Source organism: Pseudorca crassidens, chromosome 1, assembly GCF_039906515.1.
Source record: "Pseudorca crassidens isolate mPseCra1 chromosome 1, mPseCra1.hap1, whole genome shotgun sequence".
NCBI classification, from domain to species: Eukaryota; Metazoa; Chordata; class Mammalia; order Artiodactyla; family Delphinidae; genus Pseudorca; species Pseudorca crassidens.
Window position 1 is genome coordinate 123,192,693 of NC_090296.1, and position 16,011 is coordinate 123,208,703.

Consider the following 16,011-nt stretch of genomic DNA (forward strand, 5'->3'; position numbering starts at 1 on the left):
GTCATGAAGGTGGGGCCCTGGTTCAGTGAGGTTAGTGCTTTTATAAGAATAGATAACCAGAGAGCTTGCTGTTCCTTTCTGTCTTCTATGTGGACACAGCCAGAAGGTGGCCATCTGCAAGCCAAAAAGGGAGCTCTCACCAGAACCTGACCGTGCTGGCACCCTAATTGCAGACCTCCAGCCTCCAGAACTGTGAGGAAGTATTTCTGTTGTTTAAGCTATCTTGTCTATGGTATTTTGTAATGGTAGCTCGAAAAGACTAAAACATCTTGTTTTACACTTACTCTTTGGTACTTGATATTTTACTCTGTCAGACAGTGCTTCTGTGGGGAGGATCAGGTTTATGTCTCAGTGATATCAGGGTAGGAGTTAGAGAGCCCCAGGCCTCAGAGAGCTTGAGTCAGTCAGTCACTCCTAACCCCATACAATATAATCTCAGGTCACTTCTTTACTGTTTCTCTTGAGGAAGAGGTTTGTGTAGGAGCAGAGGGTGATGTGAAGAAGCAGCCAAGGGAGGTTAGTGTGAATCCAGCTATTTTTCTCAGCTCCTATTTTCCTGAGGACCAGAGACCAGAGGTTGTCCCATAAATGGGACCACGTCGTGTGCACATAGTTGCTGGGACACAAGAAAAGCAAAAACAGAACTTCAGTAGTTCTTTTTCTGTTTTGTTATCCCATGGCTTTGGTGGGCTGCCTCTTGCCTCAGGGCAAAGCCACCATTCCACACATACCAGTTCAAAATGGGTCCTTGTCACCGCAGGTGTTTCTCATAGGTCTCTCCATTTTTCCTGTGTAACTTCCCCAAGGGCTGATCTTCTGAAAGGGCATCAGCAGTTTTGCTAACTCATCATCTCTGTAGGAGTTGGAGCCAGTGTATAATTTTTCCTGGTCTTCTTAGACTTCCTTTGTATAATTACAGGTAACTTTAATCTGACCGAGCCAAGTGAGTAAGTTGAAGATTCCTCAGTCACCTGTAAGCCTTCTTGCCATGTCTGAAGCCCTCTATAGAGGCTGTGTAGAGGTGTAGGCTGGCTGTAACAAAGAGTCCTACAGAATCTTTTTGACCATCCAGTGGTATTTCACTGAATTTTCACCCAGCCAGTGTTGGCTTTTTGGAGCCAAAAAGCCAGCCTTTAGGTGGTGTGAGTTGCTCAATTCTAAGAGGGTCTCTGACTTAACGTGGCTGTCTTTCTGCTTAGTCATATTACTTTAAATTCTAACTCTGGATAGTCATTCTTACCCAAAATGGCCCATGAATTTTAAAGTATTTTATTGCATCTTTCATGTAATTTGTATTCTGCTTATAATGAGTATATTAATATTAAAATGTTTTAAGTTTCTACATCAAAGAGACTTGGTGCTCCAGGAGAAAGTACTATATTTATCCTGTTGTTTTTCTTACTCTCTGCTCTACCTCTCTGCCCCCCTCAAATAGTCAATCCACCACATCATGCTATCTTCCATTATAAATCCATGTGTTGTACTTATTTTCCTTCTTTCTGTGCGCTTCCAGGGGAGAGGCCAGGACCTGTTTCTCATTTATTTTTGTATTCCTAGCTCTGGCATAGGTCCTGCCAGATTTGCCACAGAGTAGGTGCTCTATAATTGTTGAAGCAGTAAATACATAGCAAAGTACTTAGGATTCATAACAGGAGTTGCTTCCTAGGGGGAAAAGTATGTACTCATAATCATGTTGGGTCCTTATTTTGGCGTAGTTAAAATAAATGGTATGTGGGGTGGTTTGTAGGGGAGGGCTGGATTGAAAAGTACTTACTTGTAAGCTATGTCAAAAGGTTATTTTTTTTTGGCGGTACGCGGGCCTCTCACTATTGTGGCCTCTCCCGTTGCGGAGCACAGACTCTGGACGTGCAGGCTCAGTGGCCATGACTCACGTGCCTAGCTGCTCCGCGGCATGTGGGATCTTCCCGGACTGGGGCATGAACCCGTGTGGCCTGCATCGGCAGGCGGACCCTCCACCACTGTGCCACCAGGGAAGCCCTGTCAAAAGGGTTTGATAGGGATCTCTGAAGGGTCTTAAGCAGGAGGTTAACATGTTTAATATTTTGTTTTAAGAAGGTGATTTTGAGAATAGTATGAAATATATATTGGAACAGAGAGACTGCTTGGAAGGTAGTCCAGACAGGATGTAACTGAAGAGGGGGTAGACTCCAGAGAGGTTTAGCAGGTAGAATCTATAGAACTTGATGACTGATATTATTAACTGTTGGTTGGGGGAGGATGGGGGCAGGGAGAAGGAGAGGAAGAAATCAGGGATGACTCCTACATTGTGCAATTAAATGGATGGTAGTGCTATTTATTCCCAATGCATGTTCATGTGTAGAAATAACTTGTGGAGTAGGGATGGATAGGGTTTTGAAATAATTTAGTTTGAGATTTCTCTGAGATATTCAAGTGGAGATGTGCAGATCTGTGTATAATTCTTGGAGAGAGGTGGGGGCTTGAGGGAGAGATTTTTGGGTTAATAGATTTTCAGGAGTGGTTGAAGAAGAAATTGCTCAGGATTTGAGTACAAAAGCCTTGAGCACATCTAGTTTTAGTGGACAAGTACAGAAAAAGGCACTGGGAAGGAGATCAAGGAGAAACCGGGTGTTAATAAAGGATTTTTCAGTAACACCGTTGGCTTCCTCTCTTCCTGGAGACCAGATTTTCCTTTCAGCACCCTCTATTTGATCTTTGTCTTCAGACCTTTTCTTACTTTGAGCATTCTCTGCTGCGAGAGATTGTAGATGAAAATAGTTTTACTTTTGAACCCAGCAATTGCTGGTTCCTTTATATTTCCTTAAATTTTGCTTGAAAACAGAATACTTTCTTTAACTCATCTCTCTATCTGTACCTTCTACAATACTATACATATAAAAGAAATCAGTTGACACTTTGGACCTTCTGCTTGGGAATTACCTTAGCTAGAAGTAACAGTTCATTATCAACATTTTCTGCTTTTTAACTTAGCACAGGCAACAGTTTTACTAAATTTTCTGCCGCTTTTTAACAAGGGTCTTCTTTCCTCCAGCTTCTGAGAGCATTTTACTCACTCCTTTAAGGCTTCTCCAGTAACCTTCCCAAGGCTCATCAAGCTTTTGCTAATGAGATTCTTAGGGCCCTTCCACCTTGTGTCTACCACCCAATCCCAAAGCCAGTATCACATGTTTTTGTTATGTTAGTACTCTAGTTCCAGGTACTGAATTTTGTTCTGGTAATCGCTGGTTAATCGCTGTTTAACAAATCACCCCAAACCTAGTCCCAGAACCTGCATGACTTTTCCTTAACCAGCATTAGAAGTCACTCAGTGTCACTTCCACCACACTCTCTTGGTTACTAGCAAGTTAAGTGCCACTCTGGATTTAAGGAGAAGGGAATTAGGCTCTACCTCTTTATGGGGAAGTGGCAAATTGACATCATAGAAGAGCATGTGGAATGGGAGATATTTTTGCAGCATATTCGGAAAATACAGTTTGCCCCAGATGGATGAAATAAAATACATAGGATTACAAAGGAAAGCAATTATACTAAAATATCATTACCAAACAAATTGTGATAAAGTAATATGTGCTTAATTAACATACTACACAACAAGATACAGTGGCAGGCCAATAGTAATTTAGTAAATTTGTAAGTACAGTATATATATTAGTAATTTTAGAGGTTTGGAGAAAATAAAGAAATAATTTATTTTGCCATCTAAGTTCATGGATCTTCTGAATTCTATCCACAGACCCTACTGCCCTAGGTTAAGAACTCTTGGATTAATATAATGGTGTTAGCAGAAGTCGTATTGCTGTGGACTGGAGAGGGAATTTGCATGAGGGCAGAGACGAAAGGGAGGACACCATAGGGTAAGTTCTATATAGTAGGATTTATTTGCCTTTTAAGCTAAAGGTTTTGTTGTTTTTTTAGGTAGAGACTTAAATGTGTTTATGTAATGAAGGAAAGATACTAGTGAAGAGAGAAAGTTGAATACATTGGTAAGATAAAGGGTATTTCAAAGGTTTCTGAGAAGGCAAGAGAGAGTGTGGTCTTGAGCTTAGGTGAAAGCATTAGTCCTGGATGGAAGGAGAGGCAAAAGGAAGGGAGTTATGGATGTTTGCAGGTGCTGTTCTTTTATCAGGTCACATGCATTGAGAAAAATATAGATAAATAAATTCAACACAGGAGCGAGGGAGGCCAAGGCGGGCCTCAGAGAACGTTACAGCAGAGGTCCTGGAAAATAAAAGAATTTTGGGATTAGGGTAGGCAGGAAAAGGTAGTGAAATAAAGACAGAAAAAAGTAACTGATAATGTAAGTGATTGGATGCAGAAGACAAACTTTGCCTAGTTTACAGTTTTGTTTAGTGCCTTCTGTAGGCCAGTTCTCCTTACTATGGATATGGAGACAAAGAAAGGTGGAATGAGAATAAAATGCAGTTATATATTTCGATATCTGCTTATTTAGAGTTAACTTTTTCTAAGTGTATTGTTTAGCATATGTAATTAATACTTGTAATGCCTTTGAAAGCCGAGGAGCTTCTTTTTCATGGTTATTTGGGATTGATATTGAAAAGCAGTATGTGTGTTTGCTGCTTCCATGCTTACAGCTGGATGGAAATTGGCTTCAAAGGGTCTATGGTTTTCTTTGTCATTAGCCAACAGATGCTTGCCACAGTGTTTTGCTCACTGAGTCTTTATTTAATGTGAGGGTAATGCATCTCTGTACACTCATGAGAAGAGCTGTGCAATACAGTAGCTCATTTGTGTATAACAAATATCTGCCTTTAGCCACACATTGATCCTTCACTAAATGATTTTTCTTTTTTGTTTCACCAGCCTGTTATCAGCACCTGGTTGGCTTATCTGTCTTCAAATTGCTTTGACTTTCTAGTATGTTGATCCTGACTTTAGTATGTCTGTTTTATAGGGGAAATATTTTCTGTCAGAGAATTCTTCAGAAATTCTCAAAAAGTTAAAAAATTAAAAATTTCAGATCAGGACTATATATCATTAAAAAAGTTAGGTTTCTAGGCACAAATATTCATTTATACATGAGTATGGTATGAAATTGCTAATTTTCAATATTGCATATAATATATGCAATATTGTAATATTGTATATATTATATATACTTATGTATATATAAACTTATATATTATAAAATATATTTTACCACAATAAAATATTTCTTAAATGTTTATTTATAATATATACAATATTACAAATATTATATATATACATACATATATATATATTTAAAATTGTGGTAAAATGTCTAAGCTTTCTCCACAGCCCCTATCTTCCCTCAGCAACTGCCCTTTGGCTACCTTTCAGGCCTAGGGTTGCACATACCTGCATGAGGACCTTTCCTGGAAATGGGCTCTGCCATTTAGGCTAGGAGTTCTGGGATTCCAGGTTGGTGGAAAGTGGTCTCTTGGGGTGAGACCAAGTAAAGTGACACTTCCTCTTGGCCCTTTTCTCTGCTTATTACATGGAGAGAGGTGTGGCCACAGGAAGGCCAGATCCTGTTGCCTTGATCTAAGGGTAGTAGTGATTTTAATAGTCTTTTAATAAATCTACTAGATTTAGTTGCCTCCAAGTTTATTCCTTCCTTCTGTTGTATAGCCAGAAGGATTTCTCTAAACCAAAATCATTATCACATCCCTGCTTGAAACTTTTTAGTGCTTCACATTTTCGTTGAGATAAAGGCTAAACTCCTGACGTGGCTTTTTGAAGATCCTTTGTGCCCTGTTTTGGTCATTGCTTACTTTTGCTATTATTGAGCTCTGTTGTTGCCCTGCCAAATAAGTACTCTTTTCTACCTATACAACTTTGCACAGGCTGTAGGTCTGTCCTACTCCCCTCTCCTCATGAGCAATCTCTAGTATATTTACCAAACTCCTACTAATCGTTTAATGCTCAGTGATTAGTGCACATTTTTTATAGCACTTGTTACATTATGTAATATTTGCCTTTCTGTAAGCCATGCCCTCTGCCTCCAAAGGCAAGGGCTAATTTGATTCAGCATGCTGTTTCTTGTACTGATAGTGCGTGGTACACAATAAGTGCTTAATAAATGTGTGTTGAATGAAGACTGTAATTAGTGGAACACTTTAAATGTGAATTTCTCTAGAGAACTATGTTTGCAGAAAACTCCTGCATAACCAAGGTGATTGAGGAATGGAGTATTTCAATTATTGATTATGCTACATAACAGTGAATTTCAAATGATCAATTTTAGATAATTTTAATACAGAACAAAATGGATTAATACAGAATTTATCTGTATTAATTCATAAGATGCTTCAGCATGATCATTCTGAATTGTGTGGCTTTTTTAGAGCTATGGCTGAGGAAGCTGTGAGGATCAAGTGTTACCTGTAGTGTTGCTTTTTCACAAGCTGGGCCTTGTTTTATCAATTGAATCGCTAACACATTTACTGAGTGTTTTGTCTACCTAAAAAGTATACTATAAAATTAACACTAGGTAAAAGGGATTCAAAATTGCATTATTATCAAATATAGTTTTAAAAATGCTTAGAAGACAGGCAAGCAACGTACCTTAAGGTGTATGCACAATCTCAATTCACCAGAAAGCTTAGTACATTCAGGCTGTGCCTTTTGGATGACAATCCTTGATGAGTCCAAGTGAAGTCTTATGAACTGAGCTAAGCAGTTACTTTGATGGTAATCTCTGGCCATAACTATTTCAAGTGCTTGATCCCCACCCCAGTTATATATTTATTCTTCTCTTACGTAGGAAGGTAGTGTGAGTGATTGCTGCTCATTTGTGTGTTAATGTAATGGTTCTTTTCTCTCACTCACCCAAAAATAATGTTGCCAGTTATTAGTTGCAAAACTCAGAAATTACTTTTATGCATTTGGCCCTCCATTTTCACATCTTTGAACGTGGTTTTGAGCAGAGACCTGTTTGGAACTCAGGGAACACACTCTTATTTGCACAAACGGTCTGAAAACCTTCATGGTAGCTGAGCTCTGACCTCCTACATTGCTGTGCCATGTTCTCTTGTTAAACCTAGAAATCTTCCTTCAAAGCTTGATCCCTTTTAAAGCAAGAATTTGGAATATCAAGCAGATGTATATATATTTTTAATGATATTCAGAAAAATGTACTGTAAATATAACTATTATTTAGATGCTGTATTTTTCAATTGGCTCATCTCTACTTGAGTCCTTTTAATCAGTGTCCCAGCCTGTCCCTTCAGCTGCATAATAATGCAGTATTTGTAGCATAATTATTTTATGAAAGTGAATCATCTTAAGTACAAGAACTGATTGACCTACGGGTTAACTACAGAATCTTACATGAAAGAAAGGGCAATTTAAAGGATTAAGTAATTTTTAAGAATGTGAATATTGGGGTCATCAGTGATAGAAACAACGTACTGCTTGATATGATAAAATATTCAGCAACTCACTAACCCAGCTGTCCTGTTTAAATAATCTATGAACAAACAGAATAAAAATAATTCTTGCTGCCGTGCACTAAACCAGTATCTACTGAGGTTTTAGTTTGGGAAATATGTCAAAAAACTTGTCTTTGATTTGAGCATTTTTATGTTAAGAAGCTGATTGATTCTATTAAATACAGAATGGAAACATCTATGTCTTTGTAGTATGACTTTAACATAATTATTAATTGAGTACAAGAATGTGATTGCTTGCTAAGGCATAGTTTTTTGTATTAGTCAAGTTATGAGTAAGAAAGGCTTTCAGTCTCTGTCTTAAGAGAAGCAGTATTCAGTGTCCCAGGTTTTACTCATGGTTCCATCACTAACTGGCTAGCTAACTTTGGTGCCTTGGGTTTTCTCATGAGTCAAATTAACTACCTCATAGTGAAGATCAACTGGATCTTGTATGTGAAAGTCCTCTATAAAATGTATGCCACATTTAGTAGTTAAGCAAGATTTTAGCCCCTTTTCTGCCTGCTTTTTAACTTTGGGCTGGTCACTTAACCTCTCTGAGCTTTTATTTCTTCATAGGTAAAACAGAGGAGTTTGGCCTGTAGTATATTCAACGGGAGGAGTACTATTTACATTGTATTTATTGCTTATAACCTATAATTTATTATTATTTTTCTCTCTTTTTTTAACATGTGTTTGCCCCTATTCCGTTAATGGATATTGTGATTACCGTGTAAGACTGGATTCCATTAATCTTCACCTATTACGTTTCATTTAATCTTCCTCTCAATCTTGTGAAAGGAGTTGGTATTATCCTCATTTTACTGATGAGGAAAACTGAGGTTCAATTTAGTGTTAGAGGTAGGATTCTAGATGCCAGTGTTCTTTTTTTTAAAATAGCATGTGGCTTGAAGACACATTGCCACATACCTCATCTAAAGCAAGCTTTTGATCTCCATTATTTTTCTATTCTTTTGTCCCAAAATGAATAGAGCCTTACCAAAATGCTTTTGTAGAGAAATGTGTCTATTCAATAGCAGTAAGCATGGTTCGGGAATTTTTACATTATAGACCATTACAAAAAATCTTGTTGGCATTATGCAGCAGTGCTGTATATCCGTGAATCTTTCAGTGCTGGAAAATATAGTTTGTCCTTCAAATAAGATGAGTTCTATTTTAATAGATGTGTTTTATTTTTAAAATATAGCATCCTTTAATGTTATAGATGCTTTTAAACTCAAAGACTTATTTTATGCTTACCAGTACTTACTAAATTTTTTTTTTTTAAATCCTAATTTGTGATTCTAGGAAAAGCATTACCCATGGCAAACTTTTCAAAAATTTCTGTTCTAGGCAGGTATTATTTTATGGTATCCATTGTTTATATTTAAATTTTAAAAAGAGATCTATCTCTGGACTATCTGGAATAAGTAGATCTGGCAGGGATTAGGACAAGCATGTCCAGAAACATTCATTTCCGTCTAGAGTTCATTTATGATTTCTGTGTTTTAACATGCCAGCCTTAGATATTGATCTTACTTAGAACATTATTGCTCTTAGAGTGACTGAAACACTGGTTCTGCTAAGACTGTGATGCTGATCCTTTCTGATTCAGAAACCTCTGCCCTTGGGACATTCCTTAACTCATGTTTCTCTTTTTTTCTATTGACAGTTTCCTGGTGGTCATTACTAGTCCAAAAGCGAGTTCCCATGAATAGCTCATTGGTCACAGTTTTATTTTTATCTTCCCAACTGATGACTTCGAAATGGCTGTGGCATTTTGAAGGAGACCTTATCTGCTGTCATTCTTAACCCTATTCATGAAACTCCAGCCACATAGACCTTCTTTTCTGTTCTGTAAAGTCATTCTAGCTTCAGGGACTTCTACTACTTGTAGCTCTGTGGGAATTGTTTTCCCCCAGACTGTTGCTTGGCTGTATCCTTCTTGTCATTTTTAAGTCTCAGCTTTAAATGTTCCTTCTTCAAAGAGGTTTTCCTTGATAACTCACTATAAATTAGTGCTTCTCCAACACTATCAAATGGCCATATTTTATTTTCTTCTTAGCACCTAATGACTAACTGATAGTTATTTATTTCTTGTTTATCTCCTCTGTTGGGGACATAGACATTCTGTTTTGTTTAATGCTGTATCCCCAGCACTTAGAACAATGTCTGCCATAGTAGGCATTCCAGTTAATATTTGTTGAATGACGAAAAGAATGCTTTTTCTATTGGCTACTTATAAAATTCTTTTTTTTAAAGCTTTTTCTTTTCTTTATTTCTTTATTTTCTGGTAATCAGGAAGGTACAATGAGTGTTTTTGCAATAAATGTTTATGTACTTTTGACGTTTTTCTCTTCCTTTGCTGTTCTGTTCCCTAGTTAAATTCTTTCAGAGGAAAGGGGAAAGCCTTCTAATTTTCAAACTCCTGAGATATGACTATTTCGATTTATCTACTGCTTGCCAGGTGGATGTCTGAGCTGATGCAGCCTAGTCACAAAAGCAATTAACAGGTAGGAAAATTGGCTCCTAACAGCTGCTTCAGTCCTGCTTGAGTTGGTCTCTCCCCCAAGGGACTGTCACTGTCAACCTAGCAAAATGAAATTGCCTTCCCATAAACATTTTTTTCGAGGATTATAGAACAGAAACAAATTCTTGGTTTATAAAATGAGTTAAAATGTGTCAAAAGAATAAAACAGAATAATGATCTGCTGCTGCAATTTGAATTATGAGGCACGGCAGCAACGTTTATTTTTAGAAGAGTTGACATTGAAACTGTAGAACTTTTAGTTCTATTGAAATGACTTTATTTTGCCAAAAGGGTAGATTTAATAACTTATTTATTGGTGTTGGTGAGGAAAATGACAGTTCTATAAAATATAATTTTTGACCCTCAACGCTTTGGTTTGTGACATAGTTTTTGAGTCCTTGCTCCTTCACTTAACTCTATGGAAAGGGGCAGGTTTTGGAAAGAATGCAACTTGATTTACATTCCATTTTATTCCCCTACTGTTAATTCATTCAATATGGATTCCATTTGATCATGATAGATCATAACCATTGTTATGTGCTATAACCAATGTATGCATTTAAAAATGGATTTAAATGGGTTTTATATTAACAGTATGCCAGTTCTGGGTTTTATATTGACATATGCCTCAATGTTAGCAAACATGGCATTGGTTTCTCTTGATCCTTTTTTTTAAAAAAATAAATAAATTTATTTATTTTTGGCTGTGTTGGGTCTTCATTGCTGTGCGCGGGCTTTCTCTGGTTGCTGTGAGCGGGGGCTACTCTTCATTGCGGTGTACGGGCTTCTCGTTGTGGTGGCTTCTGTTGTTGTGGAGCACGGGCTCTGGGCATGTGGGCTTCATTAGTTGTGGCACGCGGGCTCAGTAGTTGTGGCACGCCAGCTCTAGAGCACAGGCTCAGTAGTTGTGGTGCACGGGCTTAGTTGCTCTGTGGCATGTGGGATCTTCCCGGACCAGGGCTCGAACCCATGTCCACTGCATTGGCAGGTGGATTCTTTTTTTTTTTTTTTTTTTGCGGTACGCGGGCCTCTCACCGCTGTGGCCTCTCCCGCTGCAGAGCACAGGCTCCGGACGCGCAGGCCCAGCGGCCCTGGCTCACGGACCCAGCCGCTCCACGGCATGCGGGATCCTCCCGGACCGGGGCATGAACCCGCGTCCCCTGCATTGGCAGGTGGACTCTCAACCACTGCGCCACCAGGGAAGCCCGGCAGGTGGATTCTTAACCACTGTGCCACCATGGAAGCCCTCTTTTGATTCTTTTTGATAACTTTTATTTGATGTGATTTCCAATCTGAGCTAGTTGTGAAATGTGCTCCCCTTGAAAGTTGCCTTCTAGTCAGTACTCCCTTCCTTTCATCCCTTTTGTATCACTGGCCTCTTAGGAAGCTAAAAGAGTTTGTGTCATTAAACTGTGCTTTAATATTTTGTCAAAAAATTAAGAGAAGATTCTTGCACAGTGAGGGTATTAACTTAGTTTTTGGATGAATGAGATGTGCTTTTGTTATGCTAATATGGCAATTCATGGTGTTCCTCTAGGTAACTTCAGGATGGGGCCTGGTCACCAGAAACACCAACCACATGATTAGAGGGTTGGGACTTCGGGCCAGTCTGACTTCTGGGGAGGTAGAGAAGGTTTGGAGATTGAGTTTAATCATGTGACCAGTGATTTAGTCAATTATGCCTATGTAATGAAACCCTAATAAAAACTCTGGACACCAAAGCTCAGTGGCGTTTTTTGATTGGTTAAGATATTGATGTGTTGGGAGGATGATGCACCCTCACTCATGGGGAGAGGGCATGGAAGCCCTTCATTCAGGACCATCTCAGACCTTGCAATATGTGTATCCTTTATAATAAAACTATAATCATAAGTATAATGCTTTTCTGAGTTATGGGAGTTGTCCTAGCAAGTTATCAAACTGAAGTGATCATAGAAATCTCTGAATTTGTGGCCAGTTAATTAGAAATGCAGGTGGCCTGGAGATCCCTGAAGTGTGGCTGGCATCTAAAGTAAGTGCAGTCTTGTTTGGGATAATGCCCTTTGGTTTGTGGGTTCTAGACTAACTCTGAGTGGTTAGTGCTAAAACTGAATTGCAGTACACTCATTTAAGGTTGAAGCAGAATAGTGGTACATTTGTTATCATTAATGAACCAATATTGATATATTATATGAACTAAAGCCCAAAGTTTGCATTAGGGTTCACTCTTTATGTTGTACACCTTCATGGGTTTTGACAAATTCATAATGTCCTGGGTCTACCATTATAGTATCGTACAGAATAGTTTTACTGCCCAGTAAATCCTCTGTGTTCTACCTGTTCATCCCTCCCTCTCTTGCCACCAGACTGCTGATACAGCCACTCATCGTTTTACTGTTTCTATAGTTTTGCCTTTTTCAGACTGTCATATAGTTAAAATCATATAATATAGTCTTTTCACACTGGCTTCTTTCACATAGCAATATACCTTTAGGTATATAAGCAATATACCTTTAGGAACCTTAAGGTTCCTCCATGTCTTTTTGTGACTTGATAACTCGTTTATTTTCATTGCTGAATAATACTTCATTGTGTGCATTTACCATAGTTTATCCATTTACCAATTGAAGGATATCTTGATTTCTTCCAGGTTTTTGCAATTATGAATAAAGCTGCTATAGACATTCATGTGCAGATTTTTTTGTGGACATTGGTTCTCAAATCAGACTGCAATTGCTAGATCATATAATAAGACTCAGTTTAGCTTTGTAAGAAATTGCCAAACTGTTTTCCAAAGTGATTGTACCATTTTGCATACTTACCAGCAATGAATGAGAGTTCCTGTTGTTCCACATCCTTGTCAGCATTTGGTGTTGTCAGTGTTTTGAATTTTAGCCATTCTAATAGGTGTATGGTGTAGTATCTCGTTGTTTTAATTTGCAATTCCCTAATGGCCTATGATGTTGAGCATCTTTACATGTGTTTATTTTTTCACATGTATATCTTTTTTGATTAGGTGTCTTTAGGTCTTTTGTTTACTTTTTATTTATTTATTTATTTTTTTGTTGTGCCACGTGGCATGCAGGATCTTAGTTCCCTGACCAGAGATTAAACCCTTGCCCCCTCCATTGGGAGCACAGAGTCTTAACCACTGGACCACCAGGGAAGTCCCATCTCCTTTTTTTTTTTTTTTTTTTTGGCTTTGTTGGGTTCTCGTTACTGCCTGCAGGCTTTCTCTAGTTGTGGCAAGCAGGGGCTGCTCTTCATTGCGGTGTGCAGGCTTCTCATTGAGGTATCTTCTCTTGTTGCAGAGTGCAGGTTCTAGGCATGCGGGCTTCAGTAGTTGCAGCACATGGGCTTCAGTAGTTGTGGTGCGCAGGCTCAGTAGTTGTGGCTCGCAGGCTCAGTAGTTGCAGCTCACGGGCTCTAGAGTACAGGCTCAGTAGTTGTGGCACATGGGCTCAGTTGCTCCGTGGCATGTGGGATCTTCCAGGGCTCGAACCCATGTCCTCTGCATTGGCAGGCGGATTCTTATCCATTGCACCACCAGGGAAGTCCCCCATCTACTTTTTTTTAAATGCTCATCTATTTATTTTTTATTTTTTTAAACATCTTTATTGGAGTGTAATTGCTTTACAATGGTGTGTTAGTTTCTGCTTTATAACAAAGTGAATCAGTTATACATATACATATGTTCCCATATCTCTTCCCTCTTGCGTCTCCCTCCCTCCCACCCTCCCTATCCCACCCCTCTAGGTGGTCACAAAGCATGGAGCTGATCTCCCTGTGCTATGAGGCTGCTTCCCACTAGCTATCTATTTTACATTTGGTAGTGTATATGTGTCCATGCCACTCTATCACTTTGTCACAGCTTACCGTTCCCCCTCCCCATATCTTCAAGTCCATTCTCTAGTAGGTCTGTGTCTTTATTCCTATCTTACCCCTAGGTTCTTCATGACATTTTTTTTTCTTAGATTCCATATATATGTGTTAGCATACGGTATTTGTCTTTCTCTTTCTGACTTACTTCACTCTTTATTTATTTATTTTTGGTTGTGTTGGGTCTTCATTTCTGTGTGAGGGCTTTCTCTAGTTGCGGCAAGCGGGGGCCACTCTTCATCGCAGTGCGTGGGCCTCTCACTATCGCGGCCTCTCGTGTTGCAGAGCACGGGCTCCAGATGCGCAGGCTCAGTAGTTGTGGCTCACGGTCCTAGTTGCTCCGTGGCATGTGGGATCTTCCCAGACCAGGGCTTGAACCTGTGTTCCCTGCATTGGCAGGCAGATTCCCAACCACTGTGCCACCAGGGAAGCCCCCCCCCCCATCTACTTTTAATCATGTTTTTGTTTTCTTATTGTTGAGTTTGAGTTCTTTGTATATTTTGGGTAACACTCCTTTATCAGATTTACTTTTGCTAATATTTCTCCCAGTGCGTGACTTGTCTTTTCATTAACTATGTCTTTCACAGAACAGAAGTTTTTAATTTTAATGAAGTCCAACTTATAGGTTTCTTTATTACTTGGATCATGCTTTTGGTGTAGTATCTAAAAAGTCATCATTAGGGACTTCCCTTGTGGTCCAGTGCTTAGGACTTCGCCTTCCAGTGCAGGGGATGCAAGTTTAATCCCTGGTCAGGGAGGTAAGATCCCACAAGATCCCACATGCCTCACAGCCAAAAAACCAAAACATAAAGCAGAAGCAATATTGTAACAAATTGCATAAAGACTTTAAAAATGGTCCACATCAAAAAATCTTAAAAAAAAAAAAAAGTCATCATCAAACCCAAGGTCACTTAGATTTTTTTCCTGTTATTTTCCAGAATTTTAGTTTTGTGTTTTACATTTAGCTTTGTGATCTATTTTGAGTTAATTTTGTGTGTTTTGTTTTCATTTTTTAAAAATTATAAGATATTTGAAGCATGCAGATCCATATTAAGACTAACATATTGACCAATATATAAAGTGCCTACCAAAAATATATTACCAGTTTATCTTATAAATATACAGATTATAAAATCAAGGTAGTTGAGACCCCTGTGCATCCCTCCCAGTCTCATCCCTCTCCCTGTCTCAGAAGTAATCAGTTTTATGAATTTGCTGTTTTTCAAACCTATCCATGTTTTTATAGTTTACTAAATATTTGTGTATCATATTATATGGTGCTTTTATAAGTTTCAAAATTTCACATTAACAACATTATGGAGATTTCCCTGGTGGTGCAGTGAATAAGACTCCACGCTTCCAACGCAGTGGGCCTGGGTTCGATCCCTGTTGAGGGAACTAGATCCCACATGCGTGCTGCAACTAGGAGTTTGCATGCCACAACTAAGGAGCCCTGGAGCCACAACTAAGGAGCCCGCCTGCCACAAGTAAGACCTGGTGCAACCAAATAAGTAAATAAATATTTTTTAAAAACCCAACATTGTGTATGTTACACCTATTTCAGCAACTTATTTCAAACTCTGCATTGTTTTTGCGATTTAGGGGATTTTTTTTTTTTTTTTTTTACCGTAGGAAAGAATGTTTCTTTAATTAGTGAGCAATTTAATGTTAAATAATTAATTTATTAGCAGTTGTATTTTATCTTGGTTTCCTACATTAGTATAGACAGACTAGTTCTGACCTGTGGATTAAATTTTTCAACCCTCGAACATTGTATTTAAACTTTATTATAGGATGTGGTTTTTAGAGGTGTACTGAAGTGATTCTAAAAAGCTATTTTTTGTTTTACGAATTTTTTTTTTTTTTTTTTTGGTGTGTGTGTGGGAGGTTTTTAGAATGCAAACACAAGTGACATTAGATCAGTGATATGGTGTTCCACAGCTACCCTGTTAAGGATACTCAACAGAAGCCAGAAAGACTTAATTATTTAAAGTGTGCTTCTAGTTGGAGAGCCTACCTTTTATAGATTTCTTTCTGGGGGCTCTTTTTAAGCTGTGGGTTTTCTTTACTATAATCATCAGTTTCTGAAAGAGAGCACCATTTCTAGGATAAATCAGAAGATCCCTACAATTCAAGGTGGAGGTAAAGCTGTAGCTTCCTCTCTCAGCTTTAGGAAGGTTACTTGGTTTTGCTTGGTGTAGTAGGTAGGGTTGA

General features: G+C 38.6%; 1 protein-coding gene across 34 annotated transcripts in view; it reads left to right on the forward strand.

The window, feature by feature from the left end:
- Positions 1-16,011, forward strand: part of PEAK1 (pseudopodium enriched atypical kinase 1) — a 295,689-nt gene that overhangs the window by 62,440 nt on the left and 217,238 nt on the right. For 10 of the 34 annotated variants that reach the window (XM_067754675.1, XM_067754623.1, XM_067754665.1 and 7 more), the window contains one exon: positions 3,734-3,854. The exons of 13 other annotated variants lie outside the window; for them this stretch is intronic. The gene's annotated coding sequence lies outside the window, so the exon portion shown is untranslated. Of the gene's footprint in view, positions 1-99; positions 193-3,733; positions 3,855-9,081; positions 9,923-16,011 lie in introns of all 34 variants that reach the window. 11 more of the 34 variants (XM_067754683.1, XM_067754642.1, XM_067754489.1 and 8 more) reach the window with 4 other exon arrangements.